The sequence below is a fragment of the Filicampus tigris genome, chromosome 9, assembly GCF_054856515.1.
Source record: "Filicampus tigris isolate MCC_2025a chromosome 9, RoL_Ftig_1.0, whole genome shotgun sequence".
NCBI classification, from domain to species: Eukaryota; Metazoa; Chordata; class Actinopteri; order Syngnathiformes; family Syngnathidae; genus Filicampus; species Filicampus tigris.
In genome coordinates, this window is record NC_141225.1 from 5,351,752 (window position 1) to 5,377,358 (window position 25,607).

General features: G+C 43.9%; 1 protein-coding gene and 1 long non-coding RNA gene across 3 annotated transcripts in view; one reads left to right on the top strand and one right to left on the bottom strand.

The window, feature by feature from the left end:
- The first annotated feature begins 355 nt into the window (after positions 1-355).
- tafa3a (TAFA chemokine like family member 3a) overlaps positions 356-25,607 on the top strand; it is a 128,344-nt gene continuing 103,092 nt past the window's right edge. The window contains exons 1-2 of one of the 2 annotated variants that reach the window (XM_086040707.1): positions 356-476; positions 738-870. The gene's annotated coding sequence lies outside the window, so the exon portion shown is untranslated. Of the gene's footprint in view, positions 871-25,607 lie in introns of both variants that reach the window. The other variant, XM_086040706.1, reaches the window with a different exon arrangement.
- The window catches only part of LOC147141720 (uncharacterized), a 35,881-nt gene continuing 31,740 nt past the window's right edge, over positions 21,467-25,607 (bottom strand). Inside the window, exons 2-3 of the long non-coding RNA XR_015088240.1 lie at positions 23,173-23,253; positions 21,467-21,637 (exon numbers count right to left, since the gene is read on the bottom strand). This is a non-coding gene — a long non-coding RNA (uncharacterized LOC147141720). The remainder of the gene's footprint in view (positions 21,638-23,172; positions 23,254-25,607) is intronic.

The window sequence follows — 25,607 nt, forward strand, 5'->3', positions numbered from 1 at the left end:
TTTTGTGTTTTCTGAAAAACTGAAAGAATGACAGAAGCCATTATTTTAGGAATATGCCTAATTCACACGTCACAATGCAATAAGGGAAGGTAGAATTACAATAGTATAACAATACAGGTTAGGAAAGGTAAGTAGGGATCCGATAAAAGTGGCAGCTGCCCAAAATGTCTCTGCTTTATCTCATAGAAACAACGTGCTTTTTCACTCACCCAAGCAATGTGAAGGTGGTGCCACATCCACCTCCTCATCCTCACCATCACCATCACGACAAGCTGGGTGAGGTCAATTCCCTCCCTGATGTCGGTACAACAGCTCGACACTGGGGGGCGCTACAGCACCGGCGCAGATGCTCCCTGCTGCTACGCGGCACAGAGCGATAATTCCGGCGTCTCTCACCAGCCGTCGGACGCCTCCAATCCAAATCATCCTTCCGACCGGAGGAAGACGCAGTACAAAAGAAAATACAACCGCAACTGGTACGCAAGATGGAGGATTTTTGTTGTATGACTCCTTAAAAATGGCAGACGGTAGAAAGCATGCGTGACGGCTCGGCGTGTGTGCGCAAGACGTTCGGAAGCACCCGAAGATGAGAACTTGAGGAGCCCGCAACTTTTATCGACTTTCGAGTCCACTCGCAGCTTCTCGTCTCCATCACACTTGTGCGGACTAGTGGATTGTTTGTGCGCGCCTGGAGAACAATACAACAATATAAACTGAGTGCATCTTTTCACATTTAGGTTATGTTTTGTGGAGTCGGGTGGAAATCGCTTTTGCGCAAACAACAACAAGAAGAAGATGTCTGGCCGGGCTTTGTGGTTGAAAATGGGGAATAAATGAAATATCGGGATTAAATTGACAGCACAACGACAGGTAAGATGCCTCCCACTCTTAATTGCAATGTATGAAGTTCGTGCGTGTGCTATTTTTAGAGGGATCTGTCACATTAATGATAATCATTTAGCGTACAATACAATGCTGTCTGTACTCATAATCGTGATTCCAATCCTGATATCCTGCATGTGGTCTTGAAAGGTGCATTGAGCGGCATCTTTTCATCATTTTGGATACATGAAAAGGCTCTTCTGTCTTGCCTGCACTACATCCATGTTGAGTGGATGCAGAGCACAAGTTGATACGTGATCTTCAGGCAGGAGTGAGAAAGCCCCCACCCCCAACCACCCTATTTGCACAGCTATGTCTCTATCGTCTCAATAACAAAGGCCACAGATACTTTTCTCAACCATGACATGATGCACAAGATAACGTCCCATTTGTGCCCATCTCAAAGCCACGCAGAGCTTTAGTTGTATATGCTTCATGGGTTTGAAGGAGCAAGAGGGGGGTAAAAAAAACTTAAGTTCCACATTTGGCACAGTTACATACAGCATGCCAATAATCGGTCTGAAATCCTTGAAAATGACAATACTGCGTCATTTAACGTGACATCGCACAGTGGCTTCTTTCATGGACACTGTGAACCCCCATTCATCGTTAGGGCTACACCCACCCGCTATAGGTGAAAAGAGACAATGTAAAACTTAATGATTTGTAAATTAATCTAATGATTTGCTCCCACATGCTGTAAACACATTGAAATTCAATAAAGCACACATTTTAAACACATTGTAAGCACATTTATTTTATAATACACTATTAGGATAGATCACAATATGTTACAGTAGGCTACATTACAATAAGTTACATTATGATATGTTACAATAAATTACACAAAAATATGTTATGTTATGCTATGTTATAATATGTTATGTTGAGGTTTATTATGTTTTACTCTTCTTTGTGATGAGGTGCGATAATGCTGTATTATATTATGTACGTGAGATGTTGCATTATGATTTATGTTACATTGTTACGTGACGGTATATTATGCTACAATATGCTATTTTACAATATGTTGTGATTTGTTACAATATGACAATGGCAATTTTTTTTTCCTGATTCTTTATAATGAGGTACATTATGTAGTGCTATGTTATGCTATAAAAAGCAACATTACAATATGCTACAATGTTACAATTAATAAGGTAAGATATCTCCGCTGTCCTGTGAAAAACACTTATGTCCATTTTTTTCCTTATTTTTTACATGAATGGTGTTTAAGTGTTATAGGCTTCGCATTAACTTGAAAAAAAAAAAATCAAAAATTGGACATACATGTTTTTCACAGGACAGCGACGATATGTTTTGTTGCAATGGGCTATATTATGATTCATCATGAGGATGACAAGTAATTTTCCTTTTTAGTATGACACGTAATGGTATGCTACAGTAATTACCTCTTTGTTATGGGGAGGCTTTAAACACATTCAATCCTTTTTAAAAAAACTTTTAAACAAATTGTAAACATATTTAAACACAAAAAAACTAATTGTAAGCATAAAATGTATAGAAACAATTGTATGCAGTGTCATGTCAGTGTGTTAGGTATGCACCTATAAGAGACATGGCTTGGTGGGCGTGGCGTGAGATGTTGGTCAGGCTGTGTGAGAGTGTCTGGGCGTGAGCTGTGGCTGGCAGCAGCTCCTGTATGAGTGTGCTTGTTGTGTTTGCGAATGATCTCTTGGCATTCAATAAACAGCTGAAAAGTGTGTCAGTAATTGTGACTCTCCTTTCCCACATGGGAGGGCATTAGAGTAATTCAGCCTGCTTAACTGCGAGGAATAGGGAACAAGCCTCGCCACCAATAGAGATAATCTGAGAGTAATGGGTTCAGTGTATAGATGCCACAAGATTGTGACAAAGCACTACTCTTGTCTAAATGAACATCCTCAGTTCACTGCAAGATAGTTCCACAGATTCAGAAAACAGGTGAGCTGTGATTGGTTGTTATCTGAGTCCTAAGCAACTGTGATGTTGTTTTCAGTCAACAGAAAGTGACAAAATGGCCGCCCACTGAGATGGATAAAATTCGGTGGATTTTGCTGCTTAAGTTATATTCCACAAACACAATATTAATAAGAATGCCGTGTTTAGACTAGCGGAGGAACATAGAACATATTATTGTCAAGAAAACTTTCCTGCAGTTTAAATCCAGTCCAAACTGCATCCCACAATGAGATCATTATATGATGTCAGTATGTGATGCATATCGTCCTTGTGGGACGGAAACCTCCAATGTCCAAATTTGGTCAATTATGCATTTTTCTTCAAAAATAAAGTCCACACGTGAATGTGTTATTTTTACACGTTATTGACCAATCTAAAATGTTGAAAATAGCTTGCGCTCTTTATGATTAAACATACGTTGCTGTTTTTTTTTTGGGGGGGGGGGTTGCCTGCAAAGTGATTGTTTTTGAAGATGCGAGGATACCACCTAGCGCCAGCCGTATGCGAAACAAAACAAATTGCTTGCGACACCACAGGGCAGGAGAAGCGAGTGTTAGGTGTTAAACTTTACACACTTCTCCAGGGATTGCAGAATTCCTCTGTTAGATTTTCAATCATGAATATTGCACGTGTAACATTACAACATATATTGGCAGCCCGACCATTTTCAGAGTAGATCGAGTGAGAAAAATCTCACTCAACATACCCTAATCCCATGGTCCCCAACCACCGGTACCGTTCTGCAGCCAATTTAGTACTGGGCCAAACAGAGAAAGACAAAAAATAATATGATCTTTTTTTCCCCCACTTCTGAAGGACAATATAAGTAGGACTGGGCGATTGTATGATTGAGATATTGTGATATTATGTGACAAGCTGCGAGCTGTGAGCATATTTACTCCAGAAGAAGCAGTAAACAGAAAGTAATAATAACAATGATGGAACATGCAGCTACATGTGCTGCTGATGGGCTGCCATGGTTTGGCGTAATCTTCCGAGTATTAAGCTATTTTGACAAGAGAAGTTCCTTCCCATCGATTGTGTGGCGATATCTCCACAGTGACGCGGAGGAAGCTATTGTGCAAGGTATCTTGCCCAATACAAGGATACAGCAAACTTGTGGAATCATTTGAGTAAGTAGCACGTGGTGAAGTGAAAAGCATGAAAATGCGAGCAGTTTGCACAGCCTGCTCGCGTGTACATTAACAGTTTAGCCACTCATAAATAGCCAGCAGCCACTAGCAATCAATCGTGTCATTTTTCGATCACGCGCATTTGCAAGTAGCAATGATGCTAATGCCGTATGTTGGATCATAAGTTAAAGCGGAAGTCAACCCCAAACATTTCTTTACAATATGTTCTATGTGCCTTCACAAGTCTAAACACACCATTCTTATTAATGTTGCGTTTGTGGAATATGATTTAAGCAGCAAAATCCACAAAGTAAATTGGCCACTTTCTGTCGACTGCAAATGACATCACAGTTGCTTAGGGCTCGAGTAATGACCAATCACGGCTCATCTGTTTTCTGAAGCTCAGCAACGATTGGTCATTTCTTGAGCCCTGAGCAACTGCGATGTCAGTTTTATTTGACAACAAGTGGCAAAATGGCTGCCCCATGGGATGGACGAAAATGGGTGGATTTTACTGCTTAACTCATATTCCCTGAACGCAATATTAATCAGAATGTCGTGTATAAACTAGTGGGACTGCACAGAACATTTTCTTGTAAAACTTTTTGGGTTGACTTCCCCTTTAAAAATGAAGTAGTAGTTCAGTTTGTTCTTTGATACAATAGGTATTCTAAAATGAGTGAAAAAGGATGTTGCATGTTAATAAAATGTTGACATACTGTCTAATTATGTTTGTTGTCGGTACCCTTGCTTTAAAACTGGTAATTGGAAATTAAATAAATTGTAAAGTCGATTGCCCCCTCCCACCCTCGGTCAGAAAATGGCCTATGAAAAGCCTTTACTTTTCTAAACCGGTCCGTGATGCCAAAAAGATTGGGTACCAAAGCCCTTAACCACAGGATAATCGCTTAGGTTAATCTGTTAGAGACATCCAACTAATGGGCCTTTGTTCACTTTGATTGGAAGGGAGGAATCAAATTCATCCTAATTATCGGGGTGTGTGTATCACTCTTAAATGCTGAACTCAGTATTGATCACACGCAAAAGGATATAGGATCGTAAATGTTAAACAGGTTACAATTGTTGCCACAGACTGGTTTCTGAGCGGATCGGGTAGGAAAGGTCACTGTTAATACACCATGGGGTAAATCGATCAAGATATCGTTCAAAGACAATTTGGCCTTTGCTGAGTGTGCTCGAAAGTGGGGAACCAGGATCAAATTTGTCTCAGTTACACTGATCAGAAAATGTTTACATTTTTTTTAATCAGAGATGCATGTTAACTTTTCCTGATTTGCGCTGATTCCGAATCTGCCCTTGTATTTTTCTCAAGCACATCAGGTTTTCATAATAATAATAATGATGATGATGATGATGAAGATAGTAATAATGATAAACAATAACAATATTAAAACATGGAATATAGCAATATATGTTTTAATATTTATAAATTAGGTGTTATGTTCAGCAACAAGTGGATTTTTTTTCTGAAACGCCATAGCTATAAATTACAACGCAGGTTAAAATCTGTATTGCGCAAGCTTTTATAGTAAATATCTCAAAAACCCGATGTGCTCGAAAAAAGTAAAGGCATTTTTAAACCAGCTTCAAATTTTAGGGACACATGAAGCCATCTCTGATTAAAATTTTCAGTCGACCAGTGTTAGCTACTATTCCGATTCATGTCACAATCACAGAGTCCGTGGCTCAGCCAAACTCAGTCTTGACCACACACATAAAAGTACGCAATCATATATATTAAACAGGTTACGATTGTCAGCACTGACTGTTGACCAAGCAGATCAGGTGGGAAAAATCACTTATGCATACCCGGCCCACACCGCAGGATAATTGGTCAGGATAATCTTTAAGAGACATCCCAAAGTTAGCCCTTTTCAGGCCACTCAAATTCATCCCAATGATCATTTTATTCTTAAATGGTTGTGGCTCAACTGTCTCCATTCGCCAGATACAATTTGTAACACAGAGTAGCTTTGGGACCACCCCTCTTTGGCGTTTCATTTTTGTTGCGGGTACACCAGATGATTAGAAGCCCTGTCAATGACTGTGTTTTATTGTCTTCAAGAGACACGAATGTGATTTGCATGAGCCTGTCACCTATCCCTGTCTTCACCTTGTCCCTGTAACTGCCCTTCATCCTTTTTGACAACTGTTGTGCGGTCAGCTGTTTTCCCCCACCCCCCCCAGCGGCCTGTCCTCTCTCCCTTTCCCCTCAATTAGCGCTATCATTGCATTTCATCCTGCGGAGAGCGCATGGTAATAACCTTACACGCCTATTGCGGACTGATGCAATTCAGCGGTGATTAATTGAAGTCTCCTCGGAGAGTCCGAGGAGGCGTAGATCTTTCCCTTTCTCCCCCCCCACCCCCCACACTCCGCCGCCCCACCCCTTGGCTGACAGGAGAGCCATTATATTGTTTTATAGATCGCCATCAGTAGCCCTTGAAGCTGCCTGCAACCCACTGTTGTCCTGGAGGCTTTTATTGTGCCACGTTATTGGTCGGCGTTGCTGACAGGCGGAGCAAAGGCCACCGTGAGATTAGTGGAGATGGAGGTTGAGTGACAGCTAGTGAGTGACAATAAGGAGCTGGAATCGGATTGACTAGTTGTAGTTCAGTGTGAGTACTGCGGTGTGAGCAGTGGCCTACAGCAGCTCTTTGTGAGTGTTCCCTTTTTGTATTTGTTTGTTTGACTGTTTGTTCCGTTCATTAAATAGCTGAAAGAGCATCGGCGACTTTCCTTGTCCACATGTGAGGGAATTACGGTATCTTAACTGCAAGCTTTAGAGCATTTTGACTGCTCTTTCAAGTCCAAGAGACTATTGTGTCCTTTGACAAGATAAGCACCATAACTACCAAAAGAAAGAGTTGATTAGCTCTTCTCTCACCCCAAAAATGTTTGGTTTTTGCTTTTCTGTTTCTTTTTGTGATTCACCTCCTAATCTTTATCTTCTCCTCAGAAGCTGTGCTGATCTCAAATCCACAGTGATGCAACACTGCCATATACAGTGTTCTGTTAGTTATTATAGTCATTTAAAACAGGAATTTTACAGACAAGCCGGGCGAGACCCTTTTCGACAGGTACCCATTGGAAAATATACATGAAAAAACATCGGTGGCAGTGGCTGGTTGGATTCCAGATGATGAATTTAAGAATCCACGACAGTGAATGAGTTAATGCCGACAATTTTTTTCCTTTCAATTGAATTGAGTGCCCATGTATCTGAAACTTGCATAAACTGAAATTGTGGGAGCTCGTTTTAAGTTGGGGTAAGTCAAGGTACCACCAAAACAGGTAATAAATGTTAGATGATCGGCTTGCAATAGAAAATGAACTATTCCGGATATAATTAATGTTAGTGGGAAATTTTGTACGGAAAAAAAGGTTTTGTAATTTGACAAGATAGTTCACAGCATCTGAACTCTCACCAGTACAGCTGTCTATCAAGGTTAGTATGATTTCAGTCATTGGCAAACAACTCCCAAAACAAAACAAAAAAAATCAGCATTCAGAGAGAAAAGACAGCCAGGGCATTGCAATTTTCACTTTTTAAAAAGCAACCTTGGTGCTACAAACAGGTGCTGTTGGCAGGCGGGCCGGAGCCTCGGCAAACCTGATTGAAATGCATGAGCCACCAGGTTGATTTCCAGAAGAGGAGGAGGAGGAGTACAGCGAGGATGAAGAGGCTTGTCTGGAGTTTTTAAGGAGCCACCGCAGGCTGTAGTTGTGTTCTCCGTCGGCTTGCCGTTCGCACTTTCAGATCAATAGCGCGTCACATGTAGGCTTGCCAACTTTCTCACTCCTAAATAAGGGACAGGTGCACGATGCCACGGAGGTGTGAGCATGATGTATGAATTTTTGATTTTTTTTTTTAAGCTTCATGTTAATGCGGAAACCACATTCACGTAAAAATAAGAAAAAATGAAAAAAAATGGACAGTGTTTTTCACAAGACAGTGACGATATGTCACCTCATATGAAACCTCATATGAAACCAATTTGTCTCTTTTCATCAAATAACAGGGCTAAGAAATCTGAAATGTAAAAGAGGAGTGTGACTCACAAAATGTATTTTTTCCATGGATACCTGCTTTTGACTGACTCGAGCAGTCAGATTGACACTTTATCTGATCTAGGATCTGTCATATGTAGTACCGAGAGTCTCCATTAGGAGCGCTCTAGTGTGCTATCACTGTTTAAGAACCAGCAATGTATGTTCGAGCAAGCATACAAGTAAAAGAGCTGCCAACCCGTCTGTGTCCGTCGTTATTGACAATCGATCGCCATCCAAAGCTTTACTAAAAGCATCTTATATTACAGGATCGGTAGATTGCAGTTTTCTGTATTTGCAAGAGTTTACAGTCAATATACGGGCCATTTAAGGTCCCGTATGGGACAAACCAAATTAGCCCAGTATACGGGACGTCCCGGCTAATACAGGACAGTTGGCAGCCCTAGTCACATGGGCGTGTTGTGTGTTGGCGAGCATGCGACTAAAACATTTCATGCATCGACTTTGACTTCATCATTTTAAGTGTGCACACACAAGATAAGTATGGATACATTTATAATATGGTAGAAAAGTTCATTGGTTCCAATATAGTGGTCCCTAGTCCATTCACTTGTTTAGGCTTTTTTTTTTGTATGTTATTGTTTTACTTAGTGTGCGCTTAACAATCATTTGAATCATTTCTTGCTGAAGTGGTGTGTGTCAATACCTTTGTCTGCATATTTGCCCAATTATTGAACCGAGCATAGCGGCATCAGCACTACAAACCAAATATCATCATCCGTCCCTCAACTGTATTCGTCATTCGCACAGCAGTTGCAAGCAATAAAAAGTCGGCCCATCGATCTACATGATTAGGCCCGATTTTGGAACGTTTGTGTGAAGTTGTGTTGGTAGGCTAATGTGTTTAGAAAGCACTTTGTTCCACCTCTTGATGCGCCATCTTCAGCCGGCGGCCGTTTTAAGGGGAAATTGGAAGTGCTGTGGTACTTCCTGTCGACGACGAGGACAAAGAGGAAGAGGCGGAGGAGGTGGAAGAGCACATGGTGTGTTTTATTGATGCCATTTAAGGGGAGCATGTCCACGATGGGCCCGGCTGCGATGAAGTGTAACCGCAGACAAAAAACATGAAGACAATAAACAAACAAATTGGTTTCCTGGAAGCCAGCAGTGTCCCGCTCGCTCACTCATGCAGCCTGATGTGGCAAGCTGTTTCTACCACCTACCTCGGAGATTAGACTCTGAGAGGAAGGCACAACTCCATCTCTTATTTATTCCTAATTTAGAGTGTGCATGTCTGCTGGTTGAGAATGTGTATGAGACTATGTGTATGTGAGAGAGAGAAAGAGAGAGAGAGTGCTGGACTGTAGCAGTGTCTCTAAAAGGTTGAGTGTCTAAGGCGTCTTCGGGCATGTACTTGCATTCTAAAGCGGTCTTCATTACGGTGATTACTTTTATTCATTGCGATATTTTGGCACTGAGAACAATGTCATAGCTAATATCATGGCTAATAGGAAATTTGCTGTCGTGGTGTCAAGGAAGTATTATGAATGATACATTTCAACCAAGATACAAGCTTAAATTTAGCCTGTGTTGTTAGGAGAAATTATGGACAGTCTTTGTGGAATGTGCATGTACATGTGCTGTTCCAGTATATGAAATTTTCTGGTGTAAGATAACTTGTTTCTAAAGAAATCTGAGTGTTGGACAGCAATCCCTCATGTTTTTTTTATATTGACAGCAGGGCTTGGGCCTTTGTTCTGTATTCTCTGTGATGCAACAGATTAATTCATCATGATATTTGTTGGAGGCATAATTTTACCTTTAGGGCAAATACACAAACACACAACTCAATGCTTTATTGTTTAAAAAAAAAAAATTATATATATATATATATATATATATATATATATATATATATATATATATATATATATATATATGTGATTGGTCATTAGCTGAGCCCTGAGCAACTGTGATGTCATCTTCAGTCAACAGCAAGTGACAAAATGTCCGCCCCCCGAGATGGCTAAAAACGGGTGGATTTTGCTGCTTTACTCATATTCCACAAACTCTGTATCAATCAGAATGCCTTGTTTAGGCAAGTGGAGATGCATAGAACATATTTTCAATAACATTTTTGGGTTGAGTTCATCTCTAAATCCAGAAGCACAGAACCCACTATTCCAACGTGCTGCATGTCAGAGCATTCTCTTTGTAAGAGGCGAGTATGGTGAAGCCAACGTTGGAGTGTTGATGTCTCGTATCAGGTCGACACTGTGAAAGAAGCCGCTCAAGGGCAGTGGCAGTTCACGCTTCACTTTCATCTTTTGGAATGAGCCTCCTCCTCCTCTTCATCCTCCTTGTCCTCATCTCAAGCTGGTACACAATAGACATGCTCTTTTTGTGCAAACGCAACATTTCTCTGGGTTGATGAATAGTGTTAATGGTGTAGTTTTATAAGGGAGCAGAGCTGGGCAGTCCGTCCCTGGGCCGGACCGGTCGGATCCGCCGGCCCGGCCGGAGCGGGAGATGAGGGCTGACAAATTTTTAAAAAGGGCTGGACTAAGCATGGCCGGAAGTGGATTTTAGTCCGGCTCACTAATTGGCCCTCATGCGTGTGACGTGCTCGCGAGGTGGCCAAATTTAATCTCAGCCTACTCGGTGAAACTCTTCTTTTTAGGCTTCTTTCTACTCCCGCAACGGCGAGAGCGACAACTGCCGCATTGATTCACATGACCGACGCATTGTGCTGTTGGCGACAGGTCTGCAACACATGCCACGCACACATCAGGAATTGTTGCTGCTCTAATCGGTCCATTATGTCACATGTTGCAATGACATACAGTTTCCCACACGGAGGAGAGAATACACCCCGCAGCTCGTTGCTGTTGCAAAGCTGTTTGGCAGCGGTGTATGTGTAAAAAGAAGCTACTCACCCACGTTCCCCCTTAGCTGCCACCTTCCAGATCGTTTTCGCAATAAAATTAAATGCATCGTCTAGTCATCTCGGCCCCTTTATGGTTGTACTAGGCACGATATCCATTTTTATTGCTGTCTTTTTGAAGCGACGCCCCCCGACTTGGAACGCAACTGTTTCACAACAACTTATGTCCACGAGTATAGTCATGCTGGCACATCAAGGTGGAGTTCATGCACTTCTTCTGTCTCGTCTTCCCTACTTCCGGGAATACGCCGTAGCAAACCTGCTGTGTATAGTGGTTTGCTGGTATGCTTTTATTTTGAAGGCCGGAAGTGTGAAGGAGGGGAAGTGTGGAAAATAAGTAACTTGTTGACTGCGACTTCTGGCCGTCTGTTGGACCCAAATAATTATACATACAATACGACAAATCCAACTCCGGGGCTCGCAATGCAAGTCAGCACACGCAGTTGGTAAGTACTACTGGCGCATTTGAAGCGTGTCCACAGCGGGTTCGAATTGTAAATTAGCCAGCTAATGATCTTTAAAAAGCCTCTGCCGTTAGGATCCCTCCCGCGGCAACGTTAATCACGGACGCTTTTTTTTTGGTCGGGGGGCGGAACGGGGCGGGGGCCGACAATGTTTACCGGTGGTTGCATCGGTCATCTTCCAGGGAGTGGTCACCTGGGCAGGCGGCGTCTCGGCCCGGGACAAGAAGCGGCTGGACAAACTGGTCAAGAGGGCCGGCTCTGTCCTGGGCTGCTCCCTGGACTCTGTGGACTCGGTGGGGGACAGGAGGATGTTGGCCAAGCTGTCATCAATGCTGGGCAACCCGGACCACCCCCTCCAGGGCACCCTAACAGCACTCCACAGCACCTTCAGTGACAGACTGTTACACCCTCGCTGTGCAAAGGAGAGATTCCGCCGTTCCTTCTTGCCTGCTGCTGTCAGACTCTTTAACAAGAACATTGTGTAGTCTCTACAAACTGGCGGTCATTAGTGCAATTGTGCAGTCCTGCACCTGAGCTCGTATCGTGCAATACCCAATATTCCCCACTACTGTAATACCGTGCAATACTCAACATTCCCCACTACTGTTAGTCTAGTTTTATTTTTATCCAATGCTGTTCCTTACATTTCACTACAGCACTGCAGCACTGTCACTTAGAGTATTTTTTCCTCTGTACTATGTACAGGCCGAAATGAGTGTTCCTCATATTTTTTATGTAGATGTAGGTTGGTGTGTATACACATGTGTATATACACATGTTACTGCGTATATCTACATAGGTTTGATTCTAAATGTTTGCCGTCAATGTTATACATTAATGGCCACATTATGCCGCCGCCCCTGTGTGACCTATATCTTTGCTACTGTAACAATGAAAATTTCCCCACTGTGGGATCAATAAAGGCATTCTTATCTTATGAATATACACATAGTAGGGTACAGGTACACTAAGTGTGCGGAAGAAAAGTAAATTCTGTCTAAGCTACCACGAAAAACAACGGCACCGTTTGGGAGTATTTTGATGCAGCAGATGACAACAAGGTCGTCTGTAGGCTTTGTAAGCATAAACTCGCTTACAACCACTCTCTCGGAACGATGAGAAACCACATCCAAAGTAAATCTCGATGTGAACCTGCAGGTTGATGGCGGCGGGGCCAGGCAGACGAGCATGAGAGCATTTCTTCCAGCCAGGCGCTGCAATGCTCACCGCACAGCAAAGATTACCCAACTAATTTGTAAAATGACGCGATATGCTGCCGCTTTCTTTAGTTGAGGCCAAACGGTATGCTGTATATCGAGTCTGAGTATGTGGTGCCGAGTTGTAAAACAATAACGCCCCAACTCGAGAGTAGCCATAACCAAATGAAAGAGTAGATACTACGAGCGTTTGAGCGAGTCAGCTATGTGGCCAATGACTTAACTACAGATGGATGGACGTCCCTAGCCACTGAATCTTACATGACTATGATGTGTATAACGTATGTGGACGAAGGACATCCCCGCAGCTGTGTGCGTCATGCGAATTGGAGGAAAGACACACAGCTGAAAACTTGGCTGCTCTCCTGTGGAGTGTGATGGGTACATGACACTAGAAAATAAAGTCGTCACCCGTGTGCATGATAATGCCGCTAACATGGTGCTGGTGAATGAGACCCTGCTGGACTGGGAGACGGTACCATTACTCATTACATTATTCATAATAAATGCCATGCATTGCATTGGCAAATCTATCAGAAATGTATTTCTCTTTCAATTGTTCACTTTTATTCAATCAGTTGTTGTTACATCAATAGAATTTAAATTAACAAACTGTCCTCAATGTTTGGGCTAAAATAGCCCCTAAATACACACATTTCCATTTTAAACTTTGAATTCAATTTATATTAAATTTCACATTTTCTTGCTTATAGACTAGTTGACCAGTCGCAAATAAAATTTGAGACTAGTCGACGGGCAAATTAGTCGAAATTCCCTTCCCTACTTATAACGTCCAAAATCGGCGATCAATTGGCACCCAAATTAATGTGGACATGCCTACTAATGCCCAATTCAACATATCAAAAGGGTTAACCTCTCCGTGGCTGATTTATATGAGAATGAGGAAACGTGGAAGTGAGCAGAGCTACATAGATTTAGGCTGGGACGAGCGCACACTGCTTATTTGCTTTAAAAATAAATAAATGAATAAATAAATTAAACAATGCTTCTTTGATGATCACGGTTAGGACGGGCGAGGCATTAAACACCAGTCAGTATATTTACAGAGACTGAAGTGGGAATGAGTAGATGTGGACATTTATTTGGATAAGGACTGGCCCCAGTTTTTGACCAACAACAAACCATCCAATTTGGAACGTAAACAGCCGAAATGGTACGTTCCAATGTGGCCACACTCGGCTGTGCAGTTAGCCTCGCTGGAACTTTTTGTTCGCTGAACATTGACGCTTGTCAATGAGGGCTTACCTCACTCTCTGGCGGTTGCAAGCGGTGTCGGACAACGCACGCGACTGCTTGGGAGGCAAGCCCGCGACATGAAGATCGATGCAGGCTGGACGCAGAGTAAGGAGCTAATATTTTTGTGCTAACACCTTTTGTTTTAACGACCTGAAGCTAGTTGTTGCTATTAGCCGTCCCATTATACTACCTTTAGCCGGGGAAGGAAGAGGGGGGCGTAAAGCTCCAATCTGCCTGCTGCTGCTGCAAGCCGCCGTCTCCCTCCTGAGAGTTGACACTAGTTTAGCGTAGCTAAATGTCCGAAATATAACCAGTTGGGGTTCGTGTGCGCATTCATGCTCTTGTCCGCTTCATCTCATGTAAGTGGAGGAGCAATCGCCACGGTATTTTTGATTTTGTGGAGGGGATCAGGATGGGATCACGTTTTATATCAATAAATCCAAACTATTGTGCAGAACACTTTTATACTTTCACAGGTTGAAGTGGACTAAAGTAGTAATGTGCATTTGCATTTTGATGGCGATCGGTCGCCGTTTTAGACAACAGAACTGTCAAAGCGAGCAATATTACCACCTTGCCGCCCTCCCGTGACGTAGACCGTTAAGACCGAAAACATAGCATAAGTCACGCCCCAAAAGGGGGTGGGGCAATATGTTGTAAATCTAATCACAAAAAAAGACCTTAAATCACTACAGACTACACTCATTTGGGGGTGCGGGCACTTTAGTACTGATGTCATTTTTACATGCAAACCTATTATATAAGTGCCAATGTTAAACTCATCGAAGTCTCTCTTTAAGGTAAGAAATTTGTTTAATGACACACACCACGTTTGGTAATCAGCTACTGGCTTTGCAGTTAGCAAACATAGCATGAGTAGAAATGCTACATATACATTCCAATATTTCCCCAGTACTTTCTGTTCCTTTTCCTGCCATTTTGATTGTTTGTATGTGCGTGCTACGTACAGTCTGTCGTCATAAGTAGGAGGAAACTGTCTTCCTGTTGGTCAATGCCGAAGAACCAATTGAAGGACGACGTAGGACATGTCACACTGCAAGACGAACAAAAATTCTGACATGCTACACTTTCGTGGTGGTGGTCGTGAAGCATCCCAATCGTTGAGAATGTCACACTGCACGGCAGGGGCGGAGCCATGGGTGGGCCTGGGTGTGCACACTGCCCACCCAGTGAGATTCATGAAAAAATATATAACATTTAACATTTTTAGTAAATATTAAGATTGGCATAATTGTGGTTGTCTAAGGAAGATTTGAACTTAGTTTTATTCAGTTTGTCATTTTATTTGAATATATGATGTGTCGGGAAAGGAGAATTTTGCTCAGTCAGAGAAATATTCAGGTCCACCCTGATTTTTCCAGGCCCACCCATTAGCTACGTTTTGGCTCTGCCCCTGCTACACGCGCTATGATCCGTCAAGACAACTCTAAATCGTCTACGAGACACTATGTTTGTCTGCGACATGTCTCTTGTGCCAAAATCGGGCTACATTCATGTCGTCTGATGTTGGCATTTATTGCAGCTGTCTTTGTCATGTTCTCTGTCGTGGTCTTCTTCTGCTTCGTCAACTTATTTATCTGCATTTCCGTCTGCTTCTTTGCCATCTATGTCATCTTCTCCATTTTCGTCTTAGTCACTTTGTCCTCTTCCAATTCTTTGTCCTCTTCTGCTTCCTTATTGTCTTCTTTGACTCTGTCTTCACCAGTGTCGTCTACTTAGTAATCGTCGTGGACATTGTCTTCTGCTTCGTCATCTTGTACTTTGCCATCATATTTTTGTTTTCTTCTGCATGGTCTTCATCTACCGTACTTGTCATCTCAGTCTTTTGTCATCTTGGTCACCGTCTTCTTCATCTTCTGCTTTGCCATTTTCCTCTTTGGCCTTAACATCATTTTCTGTCTCTCCATCCTAGAATTCCTTTATCAATGTCTTTGTCGCTATCTTCATTGCCATCCTCATCATCATCTGCTTTTTTGTTGTCTTCTGCTTCCTTGTAATATGTAATAGTAATTCCTGTTTTGTACTTCAGGTACCTTAACCAAAATTGTAATGTCCTGCTAATATTGATTAATATTATTGTAAAACTAATTCTGCAAAGAGCAATTTGTGAGCACTTTATTAAGATGACGTGCACAGTGTTTTTTTTTTTTTCAGAGCAGCTATGCCAGTTTACCACTTTTCACATATAAAGCAGAATTAAATGCCTCGCCTCGGAAAAAACAATTTACTTCTCCTGACCTTGCTGTTCTCTCCGGCTGTCTTCACACTCCGGCTTTCTTCCACATACACACACACTCAAAAACCACAAGGTCCCTCACCAGCAATATCACCAGCAGCAGTCGCAGAAGTGTGCGGTGGGATTAATTTCTCCTGGGCTTTGGACGCGGGTGCAAGAAAATAAAAGGGAAGGCAACTCAGGGGGAGCGGTCCACATACACCTCGCCTGATTCTCGCCTTTCTTCTCTGCTTTGCATCCGCCTCTCACAAACAGTTTGAGGTCACCACGCTTATATGTACAATTGCTTACTCTAAGGGCAAATCTGCGTGGAGGTGTTGCATTGTTCCATTCTACACCGTGGCAAATATTAGCTGCATGCATCTTTTATTTAATAGCACTCTACTTGGGTTAGTGTTTTTTGGTTTGGGGTATGTGATGTTTTCTCATTTAGGTTCTCATTTTGGATCCATGGCCAGATGTTTTTTTTTGTTTAAATTTGTTCAAACCTCTATGACTGTTATCTGTTTACAAGGCAGATTACCGTCATTGAATGAGCACTTGGGCAGACTGATGTGCTTCATGTTGTTCAAACGCTGTAACACAAAAATGTTAGAAAATTAAAGATTTTCCATTCAATTTTGGAGTGTGTCTGTGGGGACTGTTTTGTGTCTATTATTTGGTGGTGTTAACACTAGAATGCCCAGAAGCCTGTCATTTGACTATTATTGATTCACATTTGACTATGCCACCCCGCCATACCCAATGCTGCTTCGGCAGGGAATGGCCAATTTACAAATTAAAGTTGGCTAATTGTAGCCAGCAGTGTTGTTTGTCAAATATCACCCAGATTTGTACCCAGATAGCAAAAGATTTTAAATCAATGTTGAATTAGGGTTAAGAAGGTTGAGTTTTGGTTTTAGTTGAAGACGTTTGATGTTTAATCAATGTTGGTTCAACAATATTTTGTCAGCATTCAAGTTTGTGATTCAAAAATACATTGTATTTTGGTTGAATTTAAAAAATTGAAAGGTCAATGTGTAATTAATGTTGAATCTCTGTTATCTACGTTTGCCCTTCTCTATTTTTCTACTTGAGCGGAGGGAGATGGGAAGGGGGCATATTCTGAGGGGGACAGGCCTTTTTCAACTGCAAAAAGTGTGTGTACTGTATCTCTCTCACACTCTCACTCACTCTCGCTCTCCATTATATATATATATATATATATATATATATATATATATATATATATATGTATTTTTTTAACCACTTTTTTCTGACTGATTTTTTTTTTGTTGCCCTAAGAACACTGGTGTTGGTCCTGATTCATGAAACGTTTTAAATTCGTAGGCATTTCCGCACAGTATTTTGATCTCTTCTAATACATTTTTGAATATCAAACATGTTTTCTGTCACAGGTTTTTCATATATTTGGGTAAGGGAAAAGCTAACATTTTGTAGTGGACTAAGCCAATGTTTTTGTTGCAGTGGGGTGGCATGGCTCAGTGGTATAGTGGTCGTTTCTCAACCCGGAGGTTGTGGCTTCGATCCCGGCCATGGTGACCATGTCGAAGTATCCTTGAGCAAGATACTGAACCCCCAGTTGCTCCTGATCCTGCGTAGATGTAGTTGTAGATGAGGTACAGTGTGAAGCGCTTTGAGTACCCAAGGTAGAAAAGTGCTATGTAAGTAACAGCCCATTTACAGTATTTTAATTCCCATTTCGATGATGGTTGAATCAACATTGATGTTGTGTGATTTATGGTTGAAAAGCAAACGTTGACCCAACATTTCATCAACCTTGCACTTTCTGTCTAATTTCTACTTTAGGTTTCAACGTAGATTCAACACTTAAGCCGAACCATATTTCAACATTGATTCACCCATATTTTGCTATCTGGGTAGTTCCATAGTTGTTGTAAAGTGGCTGCCTGCTCACCCAACGTAAGTTTGAAAGTAAACAAGCAAGTACAATATATCTTTTGCCATCTGCTTATTTCCAAAACAGTTTCATCACAATTCTTCTCTTTTACAAAATAACCACCCTGACATGGAATTTCTCTACCTACAGCTTGGCAGCTGAGATAGAAAAAGGATACGAGTGGTGCTCAATATGTCTGTTTGTTTTACTTTCATAAGGGCTCATCGAGAAGGCTCCGCCCCCTCTGTGCTAATACCTACGCGCCCCTGCCCACTTGCCTCATTGTTTGTGTTTTGGTCATCTGATGAGCATTTAGGTACAGGTGGACGTCTTTCTTTCCTGCCTTCCTTCCTTCGTTCCTTCCTTCATTCCTTCCTTTATTCCTTCCTTCCTTCCTTCTTTCTTTCCTTCACTGTGACTACAGATACAATCCTCCTTCTGTTCACAGATGACAACTCCTCCCTCGGCCGCTAATTCATTTACAAATGTTCAATAATTCATGTCACCGGCCCTGCCCCAGGCATCCTGCCGTTGGCGGGTGTGTCTCCATGGACACCTTTTGTACTCTCTAATTGCATACTGTCTCACACTGAGGTGATGATTTTTTAAAGCAGATTTAGGGCTACAAATGTTGGCTAGTTCACGTGTGATTTAATTGGAATTGACAGGAATGAACTCGTAATTTGAAAATGTCAAGTAAGCCTAAGACGCAGATATAAGAGTGACATATGGAAATTTGACTTTTTAATGGCTTGTATGCAAATAGTTTGCTCTCTCATTTAGCATCTAATTAAACAAGCAAATACATCTTTTATGAGCTGAAAATGTTTCTGTGAGCAAGCTGTTCTGAATTATGCTAGCTTGTGACCCAACAGTGGGGCTAATTTACAGAACACCCCCGCCGGATGAGTTATTCTACTCAGTACATAAATTGTATAGGCTGGGTGAAGATCCAGAGCCACTGTTTGTATATTTGTGATGTGTCCGTTTACACACTACACACAGTGTAGTGAATAAAGTGCTGTCTCCTTTCCTACTCTTCCTCTTTCCTACTTTCTATCAAAGTCATCCAAGTCCTGATTATCAGACGTCTTGACAATATTAATCTGGGTGATTTTCTTGTGGTGTGAAATGTGATTTTACCTCACAATCTGCTCTGAAAACCTTTGGCGGTGGCACCTGAAAATGTAAAACCTGACATGTGGTTTGGGAGAGGAGACACGATTGTTGTTGGAAATATGGTTATGTGTGCGCTGAGTTGGTCATCTCGAGTACACCATACTATAAGAGCAGAAAGCAAAATGATAGAGCTGTGTGTTGCAGGGGGGATGGGGGGCTGCTTCATTATAGCTATGACATGCCACGAGGCGAGGGTAAAGTAGGATGAAGCATGGCGTAATTAAGAGTTGGAAATCACACTGTGGGAGTTTCATTACAGAGAAAAGATGACGAGGGGCCAGTGTGCGATTTTCTTCATCAAAATTGACCTGCAGGAAAGTCTCATTGGCAGTCTGTCAATGATTTTGACTTATGACCCTTATAAAAAAAAATTCAAGCAATGGAGAATTTGAACGCTGCTTCATCTGCATATTGACGTGCAGTATCTTGCAACAGGAGAGCGTGTATTTTATTGAGTCTGTTAATCACTTGGCCCTCATTTTTGAGGGCGTTTTATCCTTTCATGTGTTGAACACTGCAACACCACGTTTAATTTATGAGCTGTGATGGATGACATTATCTTAATAACGAGCTGCGGAATAAACAAAAAGCCAAGTTGTAAATGTTTTAACTGCCTTTTCAGCGGCGGAGTGGGGATGTTGTGTGTGTGGGGGGGGGGTTAGCACAGCCTGCCTTGTGCCAGAAATCAATGGAGGAAATATAGAAGCAATTATTTTGTGTCCAACACCCGCTGACAAAGTGGCAGCAAAGCGAGCCAAGGAGAAAACGCAGAATCAAGCCAAGAGCGCGACTATGGATCTGGTGGGTCATATGAGATCCTGTTAGGATGCTGCGATCAGTCACTCCCCCCCGTTCCCCATTTTTAATATTACGTGACTCGAGCTGATGATTTTTGTTTGCCTTGTGAGGGAAAATGCACATGAGAAGTTGCAGTTTAGGGTCCAAAGAATCAAAATATTTGGAACAGATCTGTATGATGCAGTAAAATCTCCATCAGACTGCCTCCTACAGTCAGGTACAGTATCAGTAGCATTTGAACTGTTAGCATGTTAGCATTCGATTAATTCTGATTATATTCTGATATATAGCGCAAGTTGACTACTAATTGTTGTTAAATGTTGTGATTGGCTGCCAACTAGTTCAGGGTGTATCCTTCCTACCGCCCCATGACACTTGGGATAGGCTCCAGCATGCCTACAACTCTAGTGAGGATAAGCAGTTTGCAAAATGAATAGATGGTTGGACTACTAAGTTGTTTTAAACAAAATATTTAGTACAAACTTAAATTAGTTGGGTTTTTATCCAGTCTCACCAGCCTTCTGTACCTGATTACCTGATAGCATGGAAGTCATTGCAAGCTCCCTTAGTGCCCACCAGCATACCAATTTATAGCATGTTAGCATTGTCCCTGACTACAGGGAAAAAATGACATCTATAGAGCTACTACTAGCGAATTCTGTATTTAGGTTCCACTGCGGATAATTTTTAGCTTAGCAATTGATAGCATGCTACAATCTTATCATTATGAAAAACAAGTCAATCACTGTTAATAAGACAGAAACAACAAAACACTCTCTTTGAACTTAAACAACTAGACGTTAGCATTTTATCCAGTCTCATTAGCTTTTTGAAGTCGACCAATTAGACTGACTGATCAGGCCACTTAGCACATTCACAATAACCATAACCATACCATAACATTACCATAACAACTATTATCATGTTAGAATTTAATCAATTCTCATTGCTAATGATACATGACTACATGGTACGATTTTAAACATTAGACAATCTGCCTAAGCCCATTTTGTTTTAAAGTTGCACTCGTGATAAGCATAGCATGTTATCATTTTCTACATTCCAATTTATCAAGTGTAAAGCTTTTTTTTGAATGTTGTACTAATAAAAATGTTAAATATTTGATCTTTTATGCTATTAATTCATATCATAAACGCCATCCCATCACTGCCATACTTGATTCTCAGAACTTCATTAGTCTCATTCCGTCATTACCAAGCCATTGGCGATTTGTCAGTAGATGCCTCGCGGCAGCTGATGTTCACAAGAACCAGGCGAAGAAGAAGGCGCTTTTTTTTCCACCTCCAGCTTGGCCCCATTAGCAGCACAAGAAGTCCACGTTCAGCGAGGGAGTGATGGGAACGGGGAAGAACTTGACAGAAGTGGCTCCTTCGCAGCTTTAATGATTTGACAGAGGGCACTTCTGGATTAAAATATGGCATATGTTGCCCAACTCAGAGAGCCCCTGGGCTCAAGTGGGAGTGAAGGGTCGGTTACGTGAAGCGGCACATTTTGCGGAGGCTGTCCTCTCCCCCGAAGAGCGTGTTCTCCAATTGTGACAGGACATCAGCGGTCAGGGTCGTGTCGAGCAGGAGGAGTAGAACATGTTTGGCTGAAATGAAAGGGTTCTGGCTCACTGCTAATGAACTGTGATGTGTGATGGGAGCTGTCAAGTCCAACAGAACACGAAGTATTCATCTTTCAACGAAGAAGGAGTTCGTTTTGGGATATGAAGCCTGGCTCTGCTTTCCTGCAAGGAGTTTTTGCCCTCTCTCCTTGCATATGTGTTGTTAGGGTTAGGGTTAAGAGCGCGTGGGTTGATTTTAACCACCTGCGGTGTCCACTTGGCGACCGATATGTTTTGTCAATGTTGGCGAAAACACAAATGTAACAAACACATTGTACTGTGACGAAAAACTTATTTTCCTGCTCGAAAGAATAAACAGGTATCATGTGTTAAGTTTTCTTGCAAACTGTTCAGTTATGAAGCAAGAACTCCATTAATTTTGAGCATGGGCGCAGATGGTACTGGGGACGGGGGGACATGTCCCTCCCACTTCGATAGATCGATAGGGTCCCCGCCCTCTCTCCCCCCTCAACTTTTTCTCGTAAAGCGGAAAAGCTCTCCGGTGAAACAGAGAGTACTTGTGTATGTCCGGGCGGTTATGTCCCATTTCAACTACTGATTCATTGAAGTGACGTGAAGTGAAGTGATGTCAGAATTTCACCTTCAAGTCAATATTTCCTTTTCCTGAAGACAGACGAATCTTATAAGTCCGAAATAGATTGAATCTTTTACTCACCTTAACACTACATGTTTTCCTGTATGTTGGTAAGGCTAGGAAGTGCTGGGAGCACACAACTCCTTGTGGAGTTGAGAGCTCTAAATACCCACTCTCAGTGGAAGTTGAACACGCTGTAATTTAGGTGACGTGAGTCACTCTCCCACTGTAAAAAATTACATGTCTGCTCAGTGTAATAATAAAAAAGTCATCCATCCATCCATCCATCCATCCATCCATCCATCCATCCATCCATCATCCATCCATTATCTAGACCGCATAATCAGTCAAAATCATTTTCTCCGCAAACATTTGTAGCCTACTTTATTTCTACTTGGCTAGATAGGTCTCGTGGGATCTACTCACCACTAGCTGAACTGAAATACAGAACTTTAAAAATATCCATCTGTTCTTTTAAATGCTGAGCCAACACATCATTTTTTACAGTGGCAGAGGAGGTACAAGGAACAGGTAGCATGCGATGCCTGTCGTTATGTGCTGAAATATGGAGCAAAAATGAAGCAACAAAAAACAATAACAGTGTTTAAAAAAAATATGTAAGAAGTCTTTGACGTCCTATGGCTATATTGCTTGTGTCAAGTTTTGGCCTGATGCAGAGGCATGGATTCCCGAGGCAGGAGGATAGTTTAGGATATTTGAATGAAATGGCAAGTGGTGCAGGGAAATGAAATTGACAGGGTAATGATACTTGGAGTCGTGAAGCGGCTTGGCCAACTTGAAACGTAAAGTGAAACAATCAGGGTCAAATTCAGGTTCATCATAAAAATCGGAGTCAACAGAAGCATGGGGTGGAAAACTAGGTGGGTGACGAAAAACACGGACATAGAGGAAGATGAAAAATCACCATGACAGGCAGACAGCAGGTCGGCGGTGTGGAGCCCGTCGCCATCGCCCTCTGGCTGGGTCCGGTGTTGGTCGGGTCATTCTGCAAGTTTTCGCCATGATGCAGAGGCGTGGAGGACCCAGATGCAAGAGGGCGAGGCAGGAGGACAGTTTAGGATATTTTAATGAAATGGCAAGTGGTGCAGGGAAATACAATTGACAGGGTAATGATGCTTGGCGTGGTGAAGAGGCTTGGCTAGGCGTGGTGACGAGGCTGGGCTAGGCGTGGTGACGAGGCTTGGCTTGGCTGAGAGAGTTGATTCAGCGTGCCGTGGCTGAGAGAGAAAGGACTTAGCGTGGCAGAAAGAGTTGACTGGACTTGACTTCACTACAGGAAAACTCTGTGACAACAACAGACAATACCAAAAGACTCCACAAGACAACAACGAACAATAATGACCCAACAAGAACTGAAAGTAAAGCAGGGAACTAAATACAGACATACTCAAGGAGAAACACCTTGACAACACAGGAAAGGTAGGAGGGAGCTGAGTGGTTAACACTAGGGAGTGGAAGGACATAACACATAATAATCATAACGAGAAAGATAGGAGCTGTGAGAAAAAAAAACATGAAACTAAGAAAAAACCAACAAGACAGAATATGACAGTACCCCCCACCTCAAGTGAGAGATCCCAGACATCCCCCCAAAAAACAAGAGACAGGGTGGGCGCTAGGGGCCCCGGAGGCGGGATTGCAGCCCGATAAGCAAGGGCCGTCGGGCGGTCGTCCCGACAAGCGGCTCCCGAAGGGGCCAATCGGGCGGCGGTCTCGGAGGCCAGATTAGCGGATGCTGATGGATCCCGTCGGGTGGCCATCCCGGGGGCCAGATGGGAGACGACGGCGGCCGCAGGGCACACGCCACCGGGACAGGAACAGATGGCTGCAGAAGTCAGCGCAGGGGGCTGCATCTGCCGAGGAGTTGGCCCAGTGGGCTGCATCTGGTGAGGATCTGGCGAGGGGCCGGCGCAGGGGCTGCAGCTAGCTGATGATGAGAAGGCTCGGGGGGCTGCAACTGGCGAGGAGCCAACTCAGGGGCTGCAGCTGGTGAGGAGCCGGCGCAGGAGGCTACAACTGGCGAGAGGGCTGCAGCTGGTGCAGGGTGCTGCATCTGGTGAGGATCTGGCGAGGGGCCGGCGCAGCGGCTGCAGCTAGCTGATGATGAGAAGGCTCGGGGGGCTGCAACTGGCGAGGAGCCAACTCAGGGGCTGCAGCTGATGAGGAGCCGGCGCAGGAGGCTACAGCTGCCGAGGGGGCTGCAGCTGGTGCAGGGTGCTGCAGCTGGCGAGGAGCCGCCGGAGGGGGCTGCAGATCGCTGTAGCTGGTGATGAGCAGACTCGGGGGGCTGCAGCTGGCGAGGAGCCGGCTCAGGGGGCTGCAGCTGGGGAGGAACCAGCGCAGGGGCTGCAGCTGACGAGGAGCCGGAGCAGGAGGCTACAGCTGGCGAGGGGGCTGCAGCTGGTGCAGGGTGCTGCAGCTGGCGAGGAGCCGGCGCAGGGGGCTGCAGCTGGCAAGGAGCCGGCAAGGGGGCTGCATTTGGCGAGGAGCCGGCGTGGGAGGCTGCAGCTGGTGAGGAGCCAACGCGGGAGGCCGCAGCTCACAAGGAGCCAGTGTGGGGGGCTGCAGCTGGGGAGGAACTAGCGCAGGGGCTGCAGCTGACGAGGAGCCGGAGCAGGAGGCTACAGCTGGCGAGGGGGCTGCAGCTGGTGCAGGGTGCTGCAGCTGGCGAGGAGCCGGTGCAGGGGTCTGCAGCTGGCGAGGAGCCGGCGCAGGAGGCTACAGCTGGCGAGGGGGCTGCAGCTGGTGCAGGGTGCTGCAGCTGGCGAGGTGCCAGTGCAGGGGTCTGCAGCTGGCGAGGAGCCAGCGCAGGAGGCTACAGCTGGCGAGGGGGCTGCAGCTGGTGCAGGGTGCTGCAGCTGCCGAGGAGCCAGTGCAGGGGGCTGCAGCTGGCAAGGAGCCGGCAAGGGGGCTGCATCTGGCGAGGAGCTGTCGTGGGAGGCTGCAGCTGGTGAGGAGCCATCGCGGGAGGCTGCAGCTCACAAGTAGCCAGTGTGGGGGGCTGCAGCCGGCGCAGGAATGGGGACTTAAAGCTGCTAAGGAGCTGGCGCGGGGGGCTGCCCCCCAGACAAGGAGCCAGCGCAGAAGGGGACTGCAGCTGACACGGAACCGGCAGATTAAGGGGCAGAACCCCATCAGCCTGCCGCCATAGAGGTTGGGGAGAACCGGGAACACAAGGGGCCAAGACAGCAGATACCGGGAAACATGGACTACACAAAACTGGTGGTTCCGGACGAGGTGAGGAAGATGGCGGTGAAGGACATGACTCGGGGTGCACAAAACGGCTGCGATTACAAGAAGGAGTGGAACCCTCACCGTACGTGTGTTGTCTATTTCGTG